General features: G+C 43.9%; 7 non-coding genes across 7 annotated transcripts; all 7 read left to right on the forward strand.

Annotated features, from left to right (window-relative positions):
- Positions 1 to 1,738: 1,738 nt before the first annotated feature.
- Positions 1,739 to 1,929, forward strand: LOC130339609 (U2 spliceosomal RNA). The gene has a single exon (XR_008879942.1). It is a non-coding gene; the product is annotated as a U2 spliceosomal RNA (small nuclear RNA).
- Positions 1,930 to 4,031: 2,102 nt separating this feature from the next.
- Positions 4,032 to 4,222, forward strand: LOC130339560 (U2 spliceosomal RNA). Its single transcript, XR_008879909.1, has one exon. It is a non-coding gene; the product is annotated as a U2 spliceosomal RNA (small nuclear RNA).
- A 6,871-nt stretch (positions 4,223 to 11,093) lies between these two features.
- LOC130339592 (U2 spliceosomal RNA) lies at positions 11,094 to 11,288 on the forward strand. Its single transcript, XR_008879934.1, has one exon. It is a non-coding gene; the product is annotated as a U2 spliceosomal RNA (small nuclear RNA).
- A 2,086-nt stretch (positions 11,289 to 13,374) lies between these two features.
- On the forward strand, positions 13,375 to 13,565 carry LOC130339610 (U2 spliceosomal RNA). The gene has a single exon (XR_008879943.1). It is a non-coding gene; the product is annotated as a U2 spliceosomal RNA (small nuclear RNA).
- Positions 13,566 to 15,652: 2,087 nt separating this feature from the next.
- On the forward strand, positions 15,653 to 15,843 carry LOC130339611 (U2 spliceosomal RNA). The gene has a single exon (XR_008879944.1). It is a non-coding gene; the product is annotated as a U2 spliceosomal RNA (small nuclear RNA).
- Positions 15,844 to 17,932: 2,089 nt separating this feature from the next.
- On the forward strand, positions 17,933 to 18,123 carry LOC130339612 (U2 spliceosomal RNA). Its single transcript, XR_008879945.1, has one exon. It is a non-coding gene; the product is annotated as a U2 spliceosomal RNA (small nuclear RNA).
- A 2,099-nt stretch (positions 18,124 to 20,222) lies between these two features.
- On the forward strand, positions 20,223 to 20,413 carry LOC130339613 (U2 spliceosomal RNA). The gene has a single exon (XR_008879946.1). It is a non-coding gene; the product is annotated as a U2 spliceosomal RNA (small nuclear RNA).
- The last annotated feature ends 2,030 nt before the right edge of the window (positions 20,414 to 22,443 follow it).

The raw sequence follows: 22,443 nt of genomic DNA on the forward strand, positions 1-22,443 counted from the left end.
CAATATCGCGCCACACCCCTACCCCTTAATTCCCTGGTTGAACGTGATGGACATATGTCTTTTTTCGACCGTACTAACTATGTAACTATGTAACATAACATGGGGGGGGGGGGGTCTCCTGGCTGTTCACACAGGTGTGTCATTGCTGTACATTGACCATGCATTGCTTCTGTGGTATTGCAAAGGCAAAGACAAATGCTTCCAGCCATCCATTGCACTAATGGATTGGTCATCAGCTGGCTGTCTATGTCCCGCATCAATATAGACCAAAGTACAGAGGGTTAGGCTATGCTATTGTGCACCTACCTGATGCATCAGAAGGTGCGAGGCCCTTGCTAAATTCTGTGCACAGACTTTGAGATCTATGCTTTAGACTGTATCTAAACCTGCTCCAACATGGACTGACATTCTGGCCTACTTTCAGCCGATGCGACTTGTCTGTCGCTGAACAGTCGCTTTTTATGTATTCAGCACCTATGTATAATGTTGTAAAAATGCTCTAGAAGCTAAAGTCGCAGAAATGTCACACATATTTTGCCTGCAACTTTCTGTGCGACAAATTCAGACAGGAAAAATCAGTATAAATCCTTAGAAAATTATCCCCCAGTGTCTCCATCTGCTGGCGGTATTGAATAAGCATTGCTGCACTGATGGGGTATGCATTAGACGAAAAAAAAGAAGAAAAAGAAGAATAATACGCCCAGAAAAGAGGCGAAAAGGAGAAAAACGTAAAAAAACGTGAAAAAAAAGTAAGAGGAAGAGAAGGGAAAAAAAGGTGGAAATGGGTTTAAAAGTGATTTCGGCGGAGAAATATATATATATATATATATATATATATATATATATATATATATATATATATATATGCGCACACACACACATAGATATAAACGTATTCTCCGTTGAGATATTGCAGCCGCTGCTGTGTCCAGGCCCAGGAGCCTTAGCACTGTGCTGTGATGTCACTCAATACCACTGACATCACTAGGTGTAAACAACATCTCTCCTTTGCTGTGTATGTGACTATGGAGCTGTTTGGTGATGTCGTCTATTACGGCCTTCATAGAAGCAACAGGAGATTGTTGCATCCATCTTGAACCCTCAGAACTACAGTGCTATGATGTCACTCACTTCCACAGGCCTTGCAGAGTGTAAACAACAACAACCCAGCTTTGTTGTGTATGTAACCAAAGGGATTTGTGATGTCACCTAGAACCTTCACAGCAGCGACAGCTTTATGAGGAGCATCAGCACTGCTCTGCCTGAGCAGAACCATCACCGCCATAGGTTGTCAAATAACCCGGATTTAACCCACACAGGTAAGTCCAATGGGGTGCAGGCATGTCCTCTATGCTTACAGCTTCCCGTGGGTGTTGGTTTGATACCGTTTGGGGACAGCCAAGGAGGCATCTGCAGGCAACAAAGGTAGGTGTGTGCTTGTGTGTGTGTTTCCTATGCAGATCCTAAGCCCAGTGTCACATGCAAGTAGGAGGAGTAAGAAGGGTTCCTGGCAAATCCGGGTTATGGATTGCATTTAAAAAGGCCCCGTGGGAGTGCAATGGGCCCCTGTCTTGCTGCTTAGCAATAATGGTATGGGTTTAGGTTCTGCTGTGTGTACTGGTGGTTGACTGCCCCCCAGCCCAGAGTGTGCATGGAAAATTGTCTGGCAGCCTCCCTGACAGCAAGCAGTGATAGTGCCCATGAAGGGGACCTTGTTGGGCCCGCCCCTTTCACGGTTATCGCTTCTCGGCCTTTTGGCTAAGATCAAGTGTAGTATCTGTTCTTATCAGTTTAATATCTGATACGTCCCCTATCTGGGGACCATATATTAAATGGATTTTTGAGAACGGGGGCCGATTTCGAAGCTTGCTTCCGTCGCCCTATGCATTGACCCGATATGGCAGTATCTTCGGGTACAGTGCACCACCCCCTTACAGGGTTAAAAAGAAAGATTCCTACTTTCATTGCTACCTGCTTGCTGGCTAGCCAGCTAGCCAGCCCTGTGGGCCTTGCTGCTGCTGCAGCCAAAAAACAAAAGGTGGTGCTGCTGCTGCTTCTGCTGCTGCTTCTGCTGCTTCTGCTTCTGCTTGTGTCTGGCCCCTGTTGGAGCGTCCAGGCACAGGACTTCTGCTGCTGCTGACTAAATGGCCTCCTTAATTGGATCATTTGAGTAGCCAGCACACCTGTGCAGGTAGGGCATGACATGATAGGCAGCTGCCTTGATAGCGGGTGGGTGCTGAATGTTCCTAATTGACAAAATAAGATTAATGCTTATGAAGAAATATAAAATCTCATCCCTTCCCCAATATCGCGCCACACCCCTACCCCTTAATTCCCTGGTTGAACGTGATGGACATATGTCTTTTTTCGACCGTACTAACTATGTAACTATGTAACATAACATGGGGGGGGGGGTCTCCTGGCTGTTCACACAGGTGTGTCATTGCTGTACATTGACCATGCATTGCTTCTGTGGTATTGCAAAGGCAAAGACAAATGCTTCCAGCCATCCATTGCACTAATGGATTGGTCATCAGCTGGCTGTCTATGTCCCGCATCAATATAGACCAAAGTACAGAGGGTTAGGCTATGCTATTGTGCACCTACCTGATGCATCAGAAGGTGCGAGGCCCTTGCTAAATTCTGTGCACAGACTTTGAGATCTATGCTTTAGACTGTATCTAAACCTGCTCCAACATGGACTGACATTCTGGCCTACTTTCAGCCGATGCGACTTGTCTGTCGCTGAACAGTCGCTTTTTATGTATTCAGCACCTATGTATAATGTTGTAAAAATGCTCTAGAAGCTAAAGTCGCAGAAATGTCACACATATTTGGCCTGCAACTTTCTGTGCGACAAATTCAGACAGGAAAAATCAGTATAAATCCTTAGAAAATTATCCCCCAGTGTCTCCATCTGCTGGCGGTATTGAATAAGCATTGCTGCACTGATGGGGTATGCATTAGACGAAAAAAAAGAAGAAAAAGAAGAATAATACGCCCAGAAAAGAGGCGAAAAGGAGAAAAACGTAAAAAAACGTGAAAAAAAAGTAAGAGGAAGAGAAGGGAAAAAAAGGTGGAAATGGGTTTAAAAGTGATTTCGGCGGAGAAATATATATATATATATATATATATATATATATATATATATATATATATGCGCACACACACACATAGATATAAACGTATTCTCCGTTGAGATATTGCAGCCGCTGCTGTGTCCAGGCCCAGGAGCCTTAGCACTGTGCTGTGATGTCACTCAATACCACTGACATCACTAGGTGTAAACAACATCTCTCCTTTGCTGTGTATGTGACTATGGAGCTGTTTGGTGATGTCGTCTATTACGGCCTTCATAGAAGCAACAGGAGATTGTTGCATCCATCTTGAACCCTCAGAACTACAGTGCTATGATGTCACTCACTTCCACAGGCCTTGCAGAGTGTAAACAACAACAACCCAGCTTTGTTGTGTATGTAACCAAAGGGATTTGTGATGTCACCTAGAACCTTCACAGCAGCGACAGCTTTATGAGGAGCATCAGCACTGCTCTGCCTGAGCAGAACCATCACCGCCATAGGTTGTCAAATAACCCGGATTTAACCCACACAGGTAAGTCCAATGGGGTGCAGGCATGTCCTCTATGCTTACAGCTTCCCGTGGGTGTTGGTTTGATACCGTTTGGGGACAGCCAAGGAGGCATCTGCAGGCAACAAAGGTAGGTGTGTGCTTGTGTGTGTGTTTCCTATGCAGATCCTAAGCCCAGTGTCACATGCAAGTAGGAGGAGTAAGAAGGGTTCCTGGCAAATCCGGGTTATGGATTGCATTTAAAAAGGCCCCGTGGGAGTGCAATGGGCCCCTGTCTTGCTGCTTAGCAATAATGGTATGGGTTTAGGTTCTGCTGTGTGTACTGGTGGTTGACTGCCCCCCAGCCCAGAGTGTGCATGGAAAATTGTCTGGCAGCCTCCCTGACAGCAAGCAGTGATAGTGCCCATGAAGGGGACCTTGTTGGGCCCGCCCCTTTCACGGTTATCGCTTCTCGGCCTTTTGGCTAAGATCAAGTGTAGTATCTGTTCTTATCAGTTTAATATCTGATACGTCCCCTATCTGGGGACCATATATTAAATGGATTTTTGAGAACGGGGGCCGATTTTGAAGCTTGCTTCCGTCGCCCTATGCATTGACCCGATATGGCAGTATCTTCGGGTACAGTGCACCACCCCCTTACAGGGTTAAAAAGAAAGATTCCTACTTTCATTGCTACCTGCTTGCTGGCTAGCCAGCTAGCCAGCCCTGTGGGCCTTGCTGCTGCTGCAGCCAAAAAACAAAAGGTGGTGCTGCTGCTGCTTCTGCTGCTTCTGCTTCTGCTTGTGTCTGGCCCCTGTTGGAGCGTCCAGGCACAGGACTTCTGCTGCTGCTGACTAAATGGCCTCCTTAATTGGATCATTTGAGTAGCCAGCACACCTGTGCAGGTAGGGCATGACATGATAGGCAGCTGCCTTGATAGCGGGTGGGTGCTGAATGTTCCTAATTGACAAAATAAGATTAATGCTTATGAAGAAATATAAAATCTCATCCCTTCCCCAATATCGCGCCACACCCCTACCCCTTAATTCCCTGGTTGAACGTGATGGACATATGTCTTTTTTCGACCGTACTAACTATGTAACTATGTAACATAACATGGGGGGGGGGGGTCTCCTGGCTGTTCACACAGGTGTGTCATTGCTGTACATTGACCATGCATTGCTTCTGTGGTATTGCAAAGGCAAAGACAAATGCTTCCAGCCATCCATTGCACTAATGGATTGGTCATCAGCTGGCTGTCTATGTCCCGCATCAATATAGACCAAAGTACAGAGGGTTAGGCTATGCTATTGTGCACCTACCTGATGCATCAGAAGGTGCGAGGCCCTTGCTAAATTCTGTGCACAGACTTTGAGATCTATGCTTTAGACTGTATCTAAACCTGCTCCAACATGGACTGACATTCTGGCCTACTTTCAGCCGATGCGACTTGTCTGTCGCTGAACAGTCGCTTTTTATGTATTCAGCACCTATGTATAATGTTGTAAAAATGCTCTAGAAGCTAAAGTCGCAGAAATGTCACACATATTTGGCCTGCAACTTTCTGTGCGACAAATTCAGACAGGAAAAATCAGTATAAATCCTTAGAAAATTATCCCCCAGTGTCTCCATCTGCTGGCGGTATTGAATAAGCATTGCTGCACTGATGGGGTATGCATTAGACGAAAAAAAAGAAGAAAAAGAAGAATAATACGCCCAGAAAAGAGGCGAAAAGGAGAAAAACGTAAAAAAACGTGAAAAAAAAGTAAGAGGAAGAGAAGGGAAAAAAAGGTGGAAATGGGTTTAAAAGTGATTTCGGCGGAGAAATATATATATATATATATATATATATATATATATATATATATATATGCGCACACACACACATAGATATAAACGTATTCTCCGTTGAGATATTGCAGCCGCTGCTGTGTCCAGGCCCAGGAGCCTTAGCACTGTGCTGTGATGTCACTCAATACCACTGACATCACTAGGTGTAAACAACATCTCTCCTTTGCTGTGTATGTGACTATGGAGCTGTTTGGTGATGTCGTCTATTACGGCCTTCATAGAAGCAACAGGAGATTGTTGCATCCATCTTGAACCCTCAGAACTACAGTGCTATGATGTCACTCACTTCCACAGGCCTTGCAGAGTGTAAACAACAACAACCCAGCTTTGTTGTGTATGTAACCAAAGGGATTTGTGATGTCACCTAGAACCTTCACAGCAGCGACAGCTTTATGAGGAGCATCAGCACTGCTCTGCCTGAGCAGAACCATCACCGCCATAGGTTGTCAAATAACCCGGATTTAACCCACACAGGTAAGTCCAATGGGGTGCAGGCATGTCCTCTATGCTTACAGCTTCCCGTGGGTGTTGGTTTGATACCGTTTGGGGACAGCCAAGGAGGCATCTGCAGGCAACAAAGGTAGGTGTGTGCTTGTGTGTGTGTTTCCTATGCAGATCCTAAGCCCAGTGTCACATGCAAGTAGGAGGAGTAAGAAGGGTTCCTGGCAAATCCGGGTTATGGATTGCATTTAAAAAGGCCCCGTGGGAGTGCAATGGGCCCCTGTCTTGCTGCTTAGCAATAATGGTATGGGTTTAGGTTCTGCTGTGTGTACTGGTGGTTGACTGCCCCCCAGCCCAGAGTGTGCATGGAAAATTGTCTGGCAGCCTCCCTGACAGCAAGCAGTGATAGTGCCCATGAAGGGGACCTTGTTGGGCCCGCCCCTTTCACGGTTATCGCTTCTCGGCCTTTTGGCTAAGATCTTGTATCTTGTCAAGGGGCTCTGAGTTCGTCGAACCTTCGGCCTTGAGGCATCGGCGGTTTTTTAGCCGTCTTAAGCCTCATGCTGCTATAGGAGGAGGACTTACAAAGAACGGGAAGGCGATCCCCCATGGCGACCCTTAGGTTTGCTGCGCATACTGAAACTCGGATTAAGAACACCTTCCGTATTGAAGTGGATGAGGAGAAAAAGGAGAAGATGACTTTGGAATTTTTTGTCAAGAGAATTATGCTGGATTTATTGCACATTCAGAGAGAAGATGTGTTTTGCCTAAAAGACCCAGGTAAAGGACTTTTCATTCTTACCTTGACTTCCGCATCTGCATGTGACCATATGTTTGAGAAAGTTCGGGAGCTTGCCAATGAGGAGGATATGAAAGGACTTGTTTTCATTGCTCTATATTCTAATGGCGATGTTCCACTGGTGGTTACTATGCACGATCCATACGTGGATATAAGAGACATTGTCTTATTTTTAAACCAATATTGTGCGGAAGTCAAATACTCTCATAAAATAATGAATGCAATGGACTTTTGGACTGGAAAGCATAAGTTTGCTGTTAAGTTCAGAGAAGATGTGAGAGGAATTGGAGGTCTGTGTCGCCCACCTGCAAATTTTTTAATTGGGCGTAAACGTGGCTATTTATTCTACCCTGGGATGCCGTATTATTGCAGGAAATGCCATGAATATGGTCATACACAAGAATCTTGCAAAGAGGAAGTGGTTATTTGCAAAAGATGTGGCCAAAAAGGCCACACCACTTTGGACTGTCAAAATGAGATTCTGTGTAATGTGTGTAAGCAGAAAGGACACGCTTTTAAGGATTGTCCTCAACGCTCCTGGGCCAATATTGTGGCTACGTCGGCTGGTCCCTCGATGAGGAAGAGCTCCATGGATGCTGTGCCTGTGCCTAAGACCCACACCCTGAAAGTGATGCCTGAGTCTTCTGCTACCGGAATTCCTGTGATACCTGCTGTGGCTCATGTCTCCAAAAGCATTGTGTCCCCGGGGAAGGTCGTGGGACCTGAGACAGAAGTGAGGGGTTCTCCTCTCATGGAAGTTGAGGGTCCTGGACCGCCCAGAAGGGATACAGAGGAGATGGATGTAGAAGAACGGCGAAAGAGGAAAAGCAGAGACCGGAAAGAGGAAAAGGGCCTTAACATCAAAAGGAGTGGTCGAGTTAGTGCGGACGAGGGGAACGTGGAGATTGTCTGCCAAAAGGTTATAACAGCATCCGACCCTGTTAATATTGAGGAATTTGTGTCACCACCTACAGATTGGGGTTCTTTGTCTGAGGATAATGAATGACCCAGGAGCTACCAAGTGTTAATATCTCCTCCTTCAATGTGAGGAGTTTGAAGAGCCCAGAGAGGAGGGCTGCTTTATTTTCTTTCTTGTCTTCTTTGCCTACAGACATTTTATTTTTACAGGAATGTGCCATTGATTATGATATCAATTATTCATCTTTGAGATCTGAATGGACTCTTGGCCCGTCTGTGTGGTCAGGGGATAATGAGAGGAAAGTGACTGGTGTTGGCATACTGTTCAAGAGCAGTGAGTATAAAGTTACCTCCTTCACAGACATTGTACCCGGTAGAGCCCTGCTCGTTCATATTATTTATAATGACATGAATATGAGACTTTTAAATGTATATGCCTCTCCAGATAAGGATGAAAGATCTGATTTATTAGAGAAAATTCAGTTTTATTTACCGGGTTCATCCCCGCTTATCATCGCTGGTGATTTTAATTGTATAATGGCAGGAGAGGAGCGGGCTGGAGGATCTGAACAAAGGAAAGATAAGACTGAAAAACAACTAAAGGATTTTATAGTTGATTTTAATTTAAAAGATTTGTGGAGAACCTCTTTCCCTAATGACCCTGGGTATACCTGGGGGAATAGCCTTTATATGTCAAGGATTGATTATATTTTTGCTTCTGGATTTGCATTTTATGGGAATATGCAATTGACTTCTACCTTTTTTTCAGATCATAAGATTTTATCTGCTACATGTAAGTTTGATGGGGTTTGCAGAGCCAAAGGAGTCTGGCGTCTGAATGTCTCTTTGCTTGAAGATGAAGAAATTAAATGTAATTTTATCTATCTTTTTAAAAAATTGCAGAACTCAAGGACTAATTTTAATTCTCTTTTAGCATGGTGGGAATTCTGCAAGGTAAAATTTAAAGAGTATTTTATTAAGATGGGTGTTAAAAAAACAAAAGAGAAATTGAAATGGTATAGAGATCTTAACACAAAACTACAAACCTATTATCAACTCAAAGAGCTGGGTGTATATGTAGACGATCTGATTTTAAGTGTTAAAAGTGATATTCAGAAGGCTATAACTAACAAAGGGAAAGAAATAATTTTTAACTCCAAAGTTGAATGTAAAGAGAAGGATGAAAAGTGTACAAGATTCTTTTTTAAAAAGGTAATGGAAACAAAAAAGTTAATGATTAACATTGAGGATGAAACTACTAATGTAGGAATGTTATCCAAAGCTAAATCCTTTTATCAAGATCTGTTTAATGAGAAACCCATTGATATATCTGCTGCTAATTTTCTCCTAAGCACTTTAGATTGTGGTTTAAGTAAGGAGGACCAAGATGCACTTTGCACAGAAGTAAGATGCCAAGAATTAGAAATTGCTGCTAAAAGTTTATCCACAGGTAAAACACCAGGTTCTGATGGACTTCCTGTAGAGTTTTATAAAACCTTTTGGGAAATTTTTAAAGATGATTTGCTTAATATTTTTAAGGAGGCTTTTAATTCTGATGTTCTACCTTTATCTTGGAGGAGTGGTATAGTGTCTCTGATCCCCAAAAAGGGGGATAGGAACAGCTTAGAAAATTGGAGACCAATTAAGCTTCTTAATGTTGATTATAAGATTATGTCAAAAATTTTTGTTAACAGAATGAAGCCATTTTTGCACAAGGTCATCCATGTGGATCAGGTATGTGGTGTCCCAGGAAGGAGTGTAGCTGAACCTTTAAATGCTATTAGGGACGTCATATGGTATCAGCAAGAGCGGAATCAAAATATAGCCATTCTATCTCTAGATTTTCATAAAGCGTTCGATAGAGTATCACATTGTTTTTTATGGATGGTTTTACAACGCATGGGTTTTCCTAACATACTTATTAAGCAAATTGCTCTCTTATATAAAGGTTCTTTTAGCAGGATTTTAATAAATGGTTTCCTTACAGATTTTATTAATTTATCATCAGGGGTAAAGCAAGGCTGCCCTTTGTCTCCTATACTGTTTATATGTGCAATAGAACCTCTGTTAAACTTAATAAGGAATGATAAAATAATAAAAGGAGTGCCAGTTCCTGGAGGTAATAATGCCACCCTTAAAGTGTGTGGCTATATGGATGATATTAATGTTTTTTGTGAAAGTTCCTTCTCTTTACAAAGAGTTGTTGATGTTACTGATTTCTTTTGTAAAGCTTCTGCTTTTAAACTTAATTTATCTAAATGTGACTGTTTTTATATAGGTAAATGGGAAAACGTGCAAATACCAAACCTAAAATTACAGTCAGAAAAAATAAAAATCCTTGGAGTCATCTTTGATAAAAATAACAATGGTGAGGAAAGTTGGCTAATGGTAAAAGAAAAGGTAAAGAAGAAAGTAGACTTTTGGTCCCTTAGGAAATTATCTTTAGAAGGTAAAATTTTGGTGATTAAGGCTATGCTAATACCCATTATGCTCTATTTAAATATGATTTATCCTCCTAATGAACTTATGTCTAGGCAACTTCAGAGGATTCTCTTTGAGTTTCTATGGAGTTCTAAAGCAGAAAAATTAAAAAGAGATATTATGTATAAGTCACAAAAAAATGGAGGAAAACAGGTTCCCTGTATTAGAAAATTTTTATACTTAAGGTTTTTTAGTTGGTGTTTTAGGGGACTTTTTATGAAAAGTGTATGGTCCTGTTTTTTAAAGTACTCTGCGGGACATATTTTTAGAAGAAGAAAATGGGTGTTTTTATCATTATCTTCTCCTGTACTTTTAACTCCGCCTAAACATTATGCCATCTTAGAAAAAATTATACGTATGTATAACCTTAAAGACTTTGACTTGTTAACCTTGAGGGATGCTCGCAAGATAGAAGTACAGTTAAATTTGCAAGAAGAAATATGTATGGTCTCTAATTTTTCTTATAATAGGTGTGTACAAATATGGAAAAAGGTAAACGAGCCATATCTTTTTAATGAGCACAAGGATTTAGCATGGATGATTATCCATGAGTGTCTTCCGGTAAGATTTTTCCAATATAGAAGAGGTCTAAATGCTGTATGTGTCTGTCCCCGGGAAAATTGCAATATAGATGAAACTGTTTTGCACCTTTTCTGGAATTGTTATTTTGCACAAAAGGTTTTTAGACTAATTGGTTCTTTATTGAAATTCCTAACAGGTCTAAAAGTTTTAAATCATGAAGTTGTTTTATATGGCAAATGTGATGGAGTTACGAAAGAAAAAGAGAGAATTTTGTGGATTTTTATCAACTGTACAAAAAATGTATTATGGAAAGTTCGTAATATCCTTGTCTTCAAAAGAGATTTTATTTGTGAAAAAGAATGTTTGAAGATGATATACAGTGAAGTTTACTTGTACTATTTAATTGATAAAAAGAGATATGGGCAGAAAAAAGCATTAGCTATGTGGAATTTACATTTATGGAAAACAGTATTTGAAGTATTGTAAAAATTTTCTTGTGATGTATTTAAGTTTTTGAGTTTTTTCAATAAAAATGTAAAAAAAAAAAAAAAAAAAATCTGTTCTTATCAGTTTAATATCTGATACGTCCCCTATCTGGGGACCATATATTAAATGGATTTTTGAGAACGGGGGCCGATTTCGAAGCTTGCTTCCGTCGCCCTATGCATTGACCCGATATGGCAGTATCTTCGGGTACAGTGCACCACCCCCTTACAGGGTTAAAAAGAAAGATTCCTACTTTCATTGCTACCTGCTTGCTGGCTAGCCAGCTAGCCAGCCCTGTGGGCCTTGCTGCTGCTGCAGCCAAAAAACAAAAGGTGGTGCTGCTGCTGCTTCTGCTGCTTCTGCTTCTGCTTGTGTCTGGCCCCTGTTGGAGCGTCCAGGCACAGGACTTCTGCTGCTGCTGACTAAATGGCCTCCTTAATTGGATCATTTGAGTAGCCAGCACACCTGTGCAGGTAGGGCATGACATGATAGGCAGCTGCCTTGATAGCGGGTGGGTGCTGAATGTTCCTAATTGACAAAATAAGATTAATGCTTATGAAGAAATATAAAATCTCATCCCTTCCCCAATATCGCGCCACACCCCTACCCCTTAATTCCCTGGTTGAACGTGATGGACATATGTCTTTTTTCGACCGTACTAACTATGTAACTATGTAACATAACATGGGGGGGGGGGTCTCCTGGCTGTTCACACAGGTGTGTCATTGCTGTACATTGACCATGCATTGCTTCTGTGGTATTGCAAAGGCAAAGACAAATGCTTCCAGCCATCCATTGCACTAATGGATTGGTCATCAGCTGGCTGTCTATGTCCCGCATCAATATAGACCAAAGTACAGAGGGTTAGGCTATGCTATTGTGCACCTACCTGATGCATCAGAAGGTGCGAGGCCCTTGCTAAATTCTGTGCACAGACTTTGAGATCTATGCTTTAGACTGTATCTAAACCTGCTCCAACATGGACTGACATTCTGGCCTACTTTCAGCCGATGCGACTTGTCTGTCGCTGAACAGTCGCTTTTTATGTATTCAGCACCTATGTATAATGTTGTAAAAATGCTCTAGAAGCTAAAGTCGCAGAAATGTCACACATATTTGGCCTGCAACTTTCTGTGCGACAAATTCAGACAGGAAAAATCAGTATAAATCCTTAGAAAATTATCCCCCAGTGTCTCCATCTGCTGGCGGTATTGAATAAGCATTGCTGCACTGATGGGGTATGCATTAGACGAAAAAAAAGAAGAAAAAGAAGAATAATACGCCCAGAAAAGAGGCGAAAAGGAGAAAAACGTAAAAAAACGTGAAAAAAAAGTAAGAGGAAGAGAAGGGAAAAAAAGGTGGAAATGGGTTTAAAAGTGATTTCGGCGGAGAAATATATATATATATATATATATATATATATATATATATATATATGCGCACACACACACATAGATATAAACGTATTCTCCGTTGAGATATTGCAGCCGCTGCTGTGTCCAGGCCCAGGAGCCTTAGCACTGTGCTGTGATGTCACTCAATACCACTGACATCACTAGGTGTAAACAACATCTCTCCTTTGCTGTGTATGTGACTATGGAGCTGTTTGGTGATGTCGTCTATTACGGCCTTCATAGAAGCAACAGGAGATTGTTGCATCCATCTTGAACCCTCAGAACTACAGTGCTATGATGTCACTCACTTCCACAGGCCTTGCAGAGTGTAAACAACAACAACCCAGCTTTGTTGTGTATGTAACCAAAGGGATTTGTGATGTCACCTAGAACCTTCACAGCAGCGACAGCTTTATGAGGAGCATCAGCACTGCTCTGCCTGAGCAGAACCATCACCGCCATAGGTTGTCAAATAACCCGGATTTAACCCACACAGGTAAGTCCAATGGGGTGCAGGCATGTCCTCTATGCTTACAGCTTCCCGTGGGTGTTGGTTTGATACCGTTTGGGGACAGCCAAGGAGGCATCTGCAGGCAACAAAGGTAGGTGTGTGCTTGTGTGTGTGTTTCCTATGCAGATCCTAAGCCCAGTGTCACATGCAAGTAGGAGGAGTAAGAAGGGTTCCTGGCAAATCCGGGTTATGGATTGCATTTAAAAAGGCCCCGTGGGAGTGCAATGGGCCCCTGTCTTGCTGCTTAGCAATAATGGTATGGGTTTAGGTTCTGCTGTGTGTACTGGTGGTTGACTGCCCCCCAGCCCAGAGTGTGCATGGAAAATTGTCTGGCAGCCTCCCTGACAGCAAGCAGTGATAGTGCCCATGAAGGGGACCTTGTTGGGCCCGCCCCTTTCACGGTTATCGCTTCTCGGCCTTTTGGCTAAGATCAAGTGTAGTATCTGTTCTTATCAGTTTAATATCTGATACGTCCCCTATCTGGGGACCATATATTAAATGGATTTTTGAGAACGGGGGCCGATTTCGAAGCTTGCTTCCGTCGCCCTATGCATTGACCCGATATGGCAGTATCTTCGGGTACAGTGCACCACCCCCTTACAGGGTTAAAAAGAAAGATTCCTACTTTCATTGCTACCTGCTTGCTGGCTAGCCAGCTAGCCAGCCCTGTGGGCCTTGCTGCTGCTGCAGCCAAAAAACAAAAGGTGGTGCTGCTGCTGCTTCTGCTGCTTCTGCTTCTGCTTGTGTCTGGCCCCTGTTGGAGCGTCCAGGCACAGGACTTCTGCTGCTGCTGACTAAATGGCCTCCTTAATTGGATCATTTGAGTAGCCAGCACACCTGTGCAGGTAGGGCATGACATGATAGGCAGCTGCCTTGATAGCGGGTGGGTGCTGAATGTTCCTAATTGACAAAATAAGATTAATGCTTATGAAGAAATATAAAATCTCATCCCTTCCCCAATATCGCGCCACACCCCTACCCCTTAATTCCCTGGTTGAACGTGATGGACATATGTCTTTTTTCGACCGTACTAACTATGTAACTATGTAACATAACATGGGGGGGGGGGGTCTCCTGGCTGTTCACACAGGTGTGTCATTGCTGTACATTGACCATGCATTGCTTCTGTGGTATTGCAAAGGCAAAGACAAATGCTTCCAGCCATCCATTGCACTAATGGATTGGTCATCAGCTGGCTGTCTATGTCCCGCATCAATATAGACCAAAGTACAGAGGGTTAGGCTATGCTATTGTGCACCTACCTGATGCATCAGAAGGTGCGAGGCCCTTGCTAAATTCTGTGCACAGACTTTGAGATCTATGCTTTAGACTGTATCTAAACCTGCTCCAACATGGACTGACATTCTGGCCTACTTTCAGCCGATGCGACTTGTCTGTCGCTGAACAGTCGCTTTTTATGTATTCAGCACCTATGTATAATGTTGTAAAAATGCTCTAGAAGCTAAAGTCGCAGAAATGTCACACATATTTGGCCTGCAACTTTCTGTGCGACAAATTCAGACAGGAAAAATCAGTATAAATCCTTAGAAAATTATCCCCCAGTGTCTCCATCTGCTGGCGGTATTGAATAAGCATTGCTGCACTGATGGGGTATGCATTAGACGAAAAAAAAGAAGAAAAAGAAGAATAATACGCCCAGAAAAGAGGCGAAAAGGAGAAAAACGTAAAAAAACGTGAAAAAAAAGTAAGAGGAAGAGAAGGGAAAAAAAGGTGGAAATGGGTTTAAAAGTGATTTCGGCGGAGAAATATATATATATATATATATATATATATATATATATATATATATGCGCACACACACACATAGATATAAACGTATTCTCCGTTGAGATATTGCAGCCGCTGCTGTGTCCAGGCCCAGGAGCCTTAGCACTGTGCTGTGATGTCACTCAATACCACTGACATCACTAGGTGTAAACAACATCTCTCCTTTGCTGTGTATGTGACTATGGAGCTGTTTGGTGATGTCGTCTATTACGGCCTTCATAGAAGCAACAGGAGATTGTTGCATCCATCTTGAACCCTCAGAACTACAGTGCTATGATGTCACTCACTTCCACAGGCCTTGCAGAGTGTAAACAACAACAACCCAGCTTTGTTGTGTATGTAACCAAAGGGATTTGTGATGTCACCTAGAACCTTCACAGCAGCGACAGCTTTATGAGGAGCATCAGCACTGCTCTGCCTGAGCAGAACCATCACCGCCATAGGTTGTCAAATAACCCGGATTTAACCCACACAGGTAAGTCCAATGGGGTGCAGGCATGTCCTCTATGCTTACAGCTTCCCGTGGGTGTTGGTTTGATACCGTTTGGGGACAGCCAAGGAGGCATCTGCAGGCAACAAAGGTAGGTGTGTGCTTGTGTGTGTGTTTCCTATGCAGATCCTAAGCCCAGTGTCACATGCAAGTAGGAGGAGTAAGAAGGGTTCCTGGCAAATCCGGGTTATGGATTGCATTTAAAAAGGCCCCGTGGGAGTGCAATGGGCCCCTGTCTTGCTGCTTAGCAATAATGGTATGGGTTTAGGTTCTGCTGTGTGTACTGGTGGTTGACTGCCCCCCAGCCCAGAGTGTGCATGGAAAATTGTCTGGCAGCCTCCCTGACAGCAAGCAGTGATAGTGCCCATGAAGGGGACCTTGTTGGGCCCGCCCCTTTCACGGTTATCGCTTCTCGGCCTTTTGGCTAAGATCAAGTGTAGTATCTGTTCTTATCAGTTTAATATCTGATACGTCCCCTATCTGGGGACCATATATTAAATGGATTTTTGAGAACGGGGGCCGATTTCGAAGCTTGCTTCCGTCGCCCTATGCATTGACCCGATATGGCAGTATCTTCGGGTACAGTGCACCACCCCCTTACAGGGTTAAAAAGAAAGATTCCTACTTTCATTGCTACCTGCTTGCTGGCTAGCCAGCTAGCCAGCCCTGTGGGCCTTGCTGCTGCTGCAGCCAAAAAACAAAAGGTGGTGCTGCTGCTGCTTCTGCTGCTTCTGCTTCTGCTTGTGTCTGGCCCCTGTTGGAGCGTCCAGGCACAGGACTTCTGCTGCTGCTGACTAAATGGCCTCCTTAATTGGATCATTTGAGTAGCCAGCACACCTGTGCAGGTAGGGCATGACATGATAGGCAGCTGCCTTGATAGCGGGTGGGTGCTGAATGTTCCTAATTGACAAAATAAGATTAATGCTTATGAAGAAATATAAAATCTCATCCCTTCCCCAATATCGCGCCACACCCCTACCCCTTAATTCCCTGGTTGAACGTGATGGACATATGTCTTTTTTCGACCGTACTAACTATGTAACTATGTAACATAACATGGGGGGGGGGGTCTCCTGGCTGTTCACACAGGTGTGTCATTGCTGTACATTGACCATGCATTGCTTCTGTGGTATTGCAAAGGCAAAGACAAATGCTTCCAGCCATCCATTGCACTAATGGATTGGTCATCAGCTGGCTGTCTATGTCCCGCATCAATATAGACCAAAGTACAGAGGGTTAGGCTATGCTATTGTGCACCTACCTGATGCATCAGAAGGTGCGAGGCCCTTGCTAAATTCTGTGCACAGACTTTGAGATCTATGCTTTAGACTGTATCTAAACCTGCTCCAACATGGACTGACATTCTGGCCTACTTTCAGCCGATGCGACTTGTCTGTCGCTGAACAGTCGCTTTTTATGTATTCAGCACCTATGTATAATGTTGTAAAAATGCTCTAGAAGCTAAAGTCGCAGAAATGTCACACATATTTGGCCTGCAACTTTCTGTGCGACAAATTCAGACAGGAAAAATCAGTATAAATCCTTAGAAAATTATCCCCCAGTGTCTCCATCTGCTGGCGGTATTGAATAAGCATTGCTGCACTGATGGGGTATGCATTAGACGAAAAAAAAGAAGAAAAAGAAGAATAATACGCCCAGAAAAGAGGCGAAAAGGAGAAAAACGTAAAAAAACGTGAAAAAAAAGTAAGAGGAAGAGAAGGGAAAAAAAGGTGGAAATGGGTTTAAAAGTGATTTCGGCGGAGAAATATATATATATATATATATATATATATATATATATATATATATATGCGCACACACACACATAGATATAAACGTATTCTCCGTTGAGATATTGCAGCCGCTGCTGTGTCCAGGCCCAGGAGCCTTAGCACTGTGCTGTGATGTCACTCAATACCACTGACATCACTAGGTGTAAACAACATCTCTCCTTTGCTGTGTATGTGACTATGGAGCTGTTTGGTGATGTCGTCTATTACGGCCTTCATAGAAGCAACAGGAGATTGTTGCATCCATCTTGAACCCTCAGAACTACAGTGCTATGATGTCACTCACTTCCACAGGCCTTGCAGAGTGTAAACAACAACAACCCAGCTTTGTTGTGTATGTAACCAAAGGGATTTGTGATGTCACCTAGAACCTTCACAGCAGCGACAGCTTTATGAGGAGCATCAGCACTGCTCTGCCTGAGCAGAACCATCACCGCCATAGGATTGTCAAATAACCCGGATTTAACCCACACAGGTAAGTCCAATGGGGTGCAGGCATGTCCTCTATGCTTACAGCTTCCCGTGGGTGTTGGTTTGATACCGTTTGGGGACAGCCAAGGAGGCATCTGCAGGCAACAAAGGTAGGTGTGTGCTTGTGTGTGTGTTTCCTATGCAGATCCTAAGCCCAGTGTCACATGCAAGTAGGAGGAGTAAGAAGGGTTCCTGGCAAATCCGGGTTATGGATTGCATTTAAAAAGGCCCCGTGGGAGTGCAATGGGCCCCTGTCTTGCTGCTTAGCAATAATGGTATGGGTTTAGGTTCTGCTGTGTGTACTGGTGGTTGACTGCCCCCCAGCCCAGAGTGTGCATGGAAAATTGTCTGGCAGCCTCCCTGACAGCAAGCAGTGATAGTGCCCATGAAGGGGACCTTGTTGGGCCCGCCCCTTTCACGGTTATCGCTTCTCGGCCTTTTGGCTAAGATCAAGTGTAGTATCTGTTCTTATCAGTTTAATATCTGATACGTCCCCTATCTGGGGACCATATATTAAATGGATTTTTGAGAACGGGGGCCGATTTCGAAGCTTGCTTCCGTCGCCCTATGCATTGACCCGATATGGCAGTATCTTCGGGTACAGTGCACCACCCCCTTACAGGGTTAAAAAGAAAGATTCCTACTTTCATTGCTACCTGCTTGCTGGCTAGCCAGCTAGCCAGCCCTGTGGGCCTTGCTGCTGCTGCTGCAGCCAAAAAACAAAAGGTGGTGCTGCTGCTGCTTCTGCTGCTTCTGCTTCTGCTTGTGTCTGGCCCCTGTTGGAGCGTCCAGGCACAGGACTTCTGCTGCTGCTGACTAAATGGCCTCCTTAATTGGATCATTTGAGTAGCCAGCACACCTGTGCAGGTAGGGCATGACATGATAGGCAGCTGCCTTGATAGCGGGTGGGTGCTGAATGTTCCTAATTGACAAAATAAGATTAATGCTTATGAAGAAATATAAAATCTCATCCCTTCCCCAATATCGCGCCACACCCCTACCCCTTAATTCCCTGGTTGAAGTGATGGACATATGTCTTTTTTCGACCGTACTAACTATGTAACTATGTAACATAACATGGGGGGGGGGGGGGGGGGTCTCCTGGCTGTTCACACAGGTGTGTCATTGCTGTACATTGACCATGCATTGCTTCTGTGGTATTGCAAAGGCAAAGACAAATGCTTCCAGCCATCCATTGCACTAATGGATTGGTCATCAGCTGGCTGTCTATGTCCCGCATCAATATAGACCAAAGTACAGAGGGTTAGGCTATGCTATTGTGCACCTACCTGATGCATCAGAAGGTGCGAGGCCCTTGCTAAATTCTGTGCACAGACTTTGAGATCTATGCTTTAGACTGTATCTAAACCTGCTCCAACATGGACTGACATTCTGGCCTACTTTCAGCCGATGCGACTTGTCTGTCGCTGAACAGTCGCTTTTTATGTATTCAGCACCTATGTATAATGTTGTAAAAATGCTCTAGAAGCTAAAGTCGCAGAAATGTCACACATATTTGGCCTGCAACTTTCTGTGCGACAAATTCAGACAGGAAAAATCAGTATAAATCCTTAGAAAATTATCCCCCAGTGTCTCCATCTGCTGGCGGTATTGAATAAGCATTGCTGCACTGATGGGGTATGCATTAGACGAAAAAAAAGAAGAAAAAGAAGAATAATACGCCCAGAAAAGAGGCGAAAAGGAGAAAAACGTAAAAAAACGTGAAAAAAAAGTAAGAGGAAGAGAAGGGAAAAAAAGGTGGAAATGGGTTTAAAAGTGATTTCGGCGGAGAAATATATATATATATATATATATATATATATATATATATATATATATATGCGCACACACACACATAGATATAAACGTATTCTCCGTTGAGATATTGCAGCCGCTGCTGTGTCCAGGCCCAGGAGCCTTAGCACTGTGCTGTGATGTCACTCAATACCACTGACATCACTAGGTGTAAACAACATCTCTCCTTTGCTGTGTATGTGACTATGGAGCTGTTTGGTGATGTCGTCTATTACGGCCTTCATAGAAGCAACAGGAGATTGTTGCATCCATCTTGAACCCTCAGAACTACAGTGCTATGATGTCACTCACTTCCACAGGCCTTGCAGAGTGTAAACAACAACAACCCAGCTTTGTTGTGTATGTAACCAAAGGGATTTGTGATGTCACCTAGAACCTTCACAGCAGCGACAGCTTTATGAGGAGCATCAGCACTGCTCTGCCTGAGCAGAACCATCACCGCCATAGGTTGTCAAATAACCCGGATTTAACCCACACAGGTAAGTCCAATGGGGTGCAGGCATGTCCTCTATGCTTACAGCTTCCCGTGGGTGTTGGTTTGATACCGTTTGGGGACAGCCAAGGAGGCATCTGCAGGCAACAAAGGTAGGTGTGTGCTTGTGTGTGTGTTTCCTATGCAGATCCTAAGCCCAGTGTCACATGCAAGTAGGAGGAGTAAGAAGGGTTCCTGGCAAATCCGGGTTATGGATTGCATTTAAAAAGGCCCCGTGGGAGTGCAATGGGCCCCTGTCTTGCTGCTTAGCAATAATGGTATGGGTTTAGGTTCTGCTGTGTGTACTGGTGGTTGACTGCCCCCCAGCCCAGAGTGTGCATGGAAAATTGTCTGGCAGCCTCCCTGACAGCAAGCAGTGATAGTGCCCATGAAGGGGACCTTGTTGGGCCCGCCCCTTTCACGGTTATCGCTTCTCGGCCTTTTGGCTAAGATCAAGTGTAGTATCTGTTCTTATCAGTTTAATATCTGATACGTCCCCTATCTGGGGACCATATATTAAATGGATTTTTGAGAACGGGGGCCGATTTCGAAGCTTGCTTCCGTCGCCCTATGCATTGACCCGATATGGCAGTATCTTCGGGTACAGTGCACCACCCCCTTACAGGGTTAAAAAGAAAGATTCCTACTTTCATTGCTACCTGCTTGCTGGCTAGCCAGCTAGCCAGCCCTGTGGGCCTTGCTGCTGCTGCAGCCAAAAAACAAAAGGTGGTGCTGCTGCTGCTTCTGCTGCTTCTGCTTCTGCTTGTGTCTGGCCCCTGTTGGAGCGTCCAGGCACAGGACTTCTGCTGCTGCTGACTAAATGGCCTCCTTAATTGGATCATTTGAGTAGCCAGCACACCTGTGCAGGTAGGGCATGACATGATAGGCAGCTGCCTTGATAGCGGGTGGGTGCTGAATGTTCCTAATTGACAAAATAAGATTAATGCTTATGAAGAAATATAAAATCTCATCCCTTCCCCAATATCGCGCCACACCCCTACCCCTTAATTCCCTGGTTGAACGTGATGGACATATGTCTTTTTTCGACCGTACTAACTATGTAACTATGTAACATAACATGGGGGGGGGGGGGGGGGTCTCCTGGCTGTTCACACAGGTGTGTCATTGCTGTACATTGACCATGCATTGCTTCTGTGGTATTGCAAAGGCAAAGACAAATGCTTCCAGCCATCCATTGCACTAATGGATTGGTCATCAGCTGGCTGTCTATGTCCCGCATCAATATAGACCAAAGTACAGAGGGTTAGGCTATGCTATTGTGCACCTACCTGATGCATCAGAAGGTGCGAGGCCCTTGCTAAATTCTGTGCACAGACTTTGAGATCTATGCTTTAGACTGTATCTAAACCTGCTCCAACATGGACTGACATTCTGGCCTACTTTCAGCCGATGCGACTTGTCTGTCGCTGAACAGTCGCTTTTTATGTATTCAGCACCTATGTATAATGTTGTAAAAATGCTCTAGAAGCTAAAGTCGCAGAAATGTCACACATATTTGGCCTGCAACTTTCTGTGCGACAAATTCAGACAGGAAAAATCAGTATAAATCCTTAGAAAATTATCCCCCAGTGTCTCCATCTGCTGGCGGTATTGAATAAGCATTGCTGCACTGATGGGGTATGCATTAGACGAAAAAAAAGAAGAAAAAGAAGAATAATACGCCCAGAAAAGAGGCGAAAAGGAGAAAAACGTAAAAAAACGTGAAAAAAAAGTAAGAGGAAGAGAAGGGAAAAAAAGGTGGAAATGGGTTTAAAAGTGATTTCGGCGGAGAAATATATATATATATATATATATATATATATATATATATATATATGCGCACACACACACATAGATATAAACGTATTCTCCGTTGAGATATTGCAGCCGCTGCTGTGTCCAGGCCCAGGAGCCTTAGCACTGTGCTGTGATGTCACTCAATACCACTGACATCACTAGGTGTAAACAACATCTCTCCTTTGCTGTGTATGTGACTATGGAGCTGTTTGGTGATGTCGTCTATTACGGCCTTCATAGAAGCAACAGGAGATTGTTGCATCCATCTTGAACCCTCAGAACTACAGTGCTATGATGTCACTCACTTCCACAGGCCTTGCAGAGTGTAAACAACAACAACCCAGCTTTGTTGTGTATGTAACCAAAGGGATTTGTGATGTCACCTAGAACCTTCACAGCAGCGACAGCTTTATGAGGAGCATCAGCACTGCTCTGCCTGAGCAGAACCATCACCGCCATAGGTTGTCAAATAACCCGGATTTAACCCACACAGGTAAGTCCAATGGGGTGCAGGCATGTCCTCTATGCTTACAGCTTCCCGTGGGTGTTGGTTTGATACCGTTTGGGGACAGCCAAGGAGGCATCTGCAGGCAACAAAGGTAGGTGTGTGCTTGTGTGTGTGTTTCCTATGCAGATCCTAAGCCCAGTGTCACATGCAAGTAGGAGGAGTAAGAAGGGTTCCTGGCAAATCCGGGTTATGGATTGCATTTAAAAAGGCCCCGTGGGAGTGCAATGGGCCCCTGTCTTGCTGCTTAGCAATAATGGTATGGGTTTAGGTTCTGCTGTGTGTACTGGTGGTTGACTGCCCCCCAGCCCAGAGTGTGCATGGAAAATTGTCTGGCAGCCTCCC

The sequence above is a fragment of the Hyla sarda genome, unplaced genomic scaffold (genome assembly GCF_029499605.1).
Source record: "Hyla sarda isolate aHylSar1 unplaced genomic scaffold, aHylSar1.hap1 scaffold_546, whole genome shotgun sequence".
Taxonomy (NCBI): domain Eukaryota; kingdom Metazoa; phylum Chordata; class Amphibia; order Anura; family Hylidae; genus Hyla; species Hyla sarda.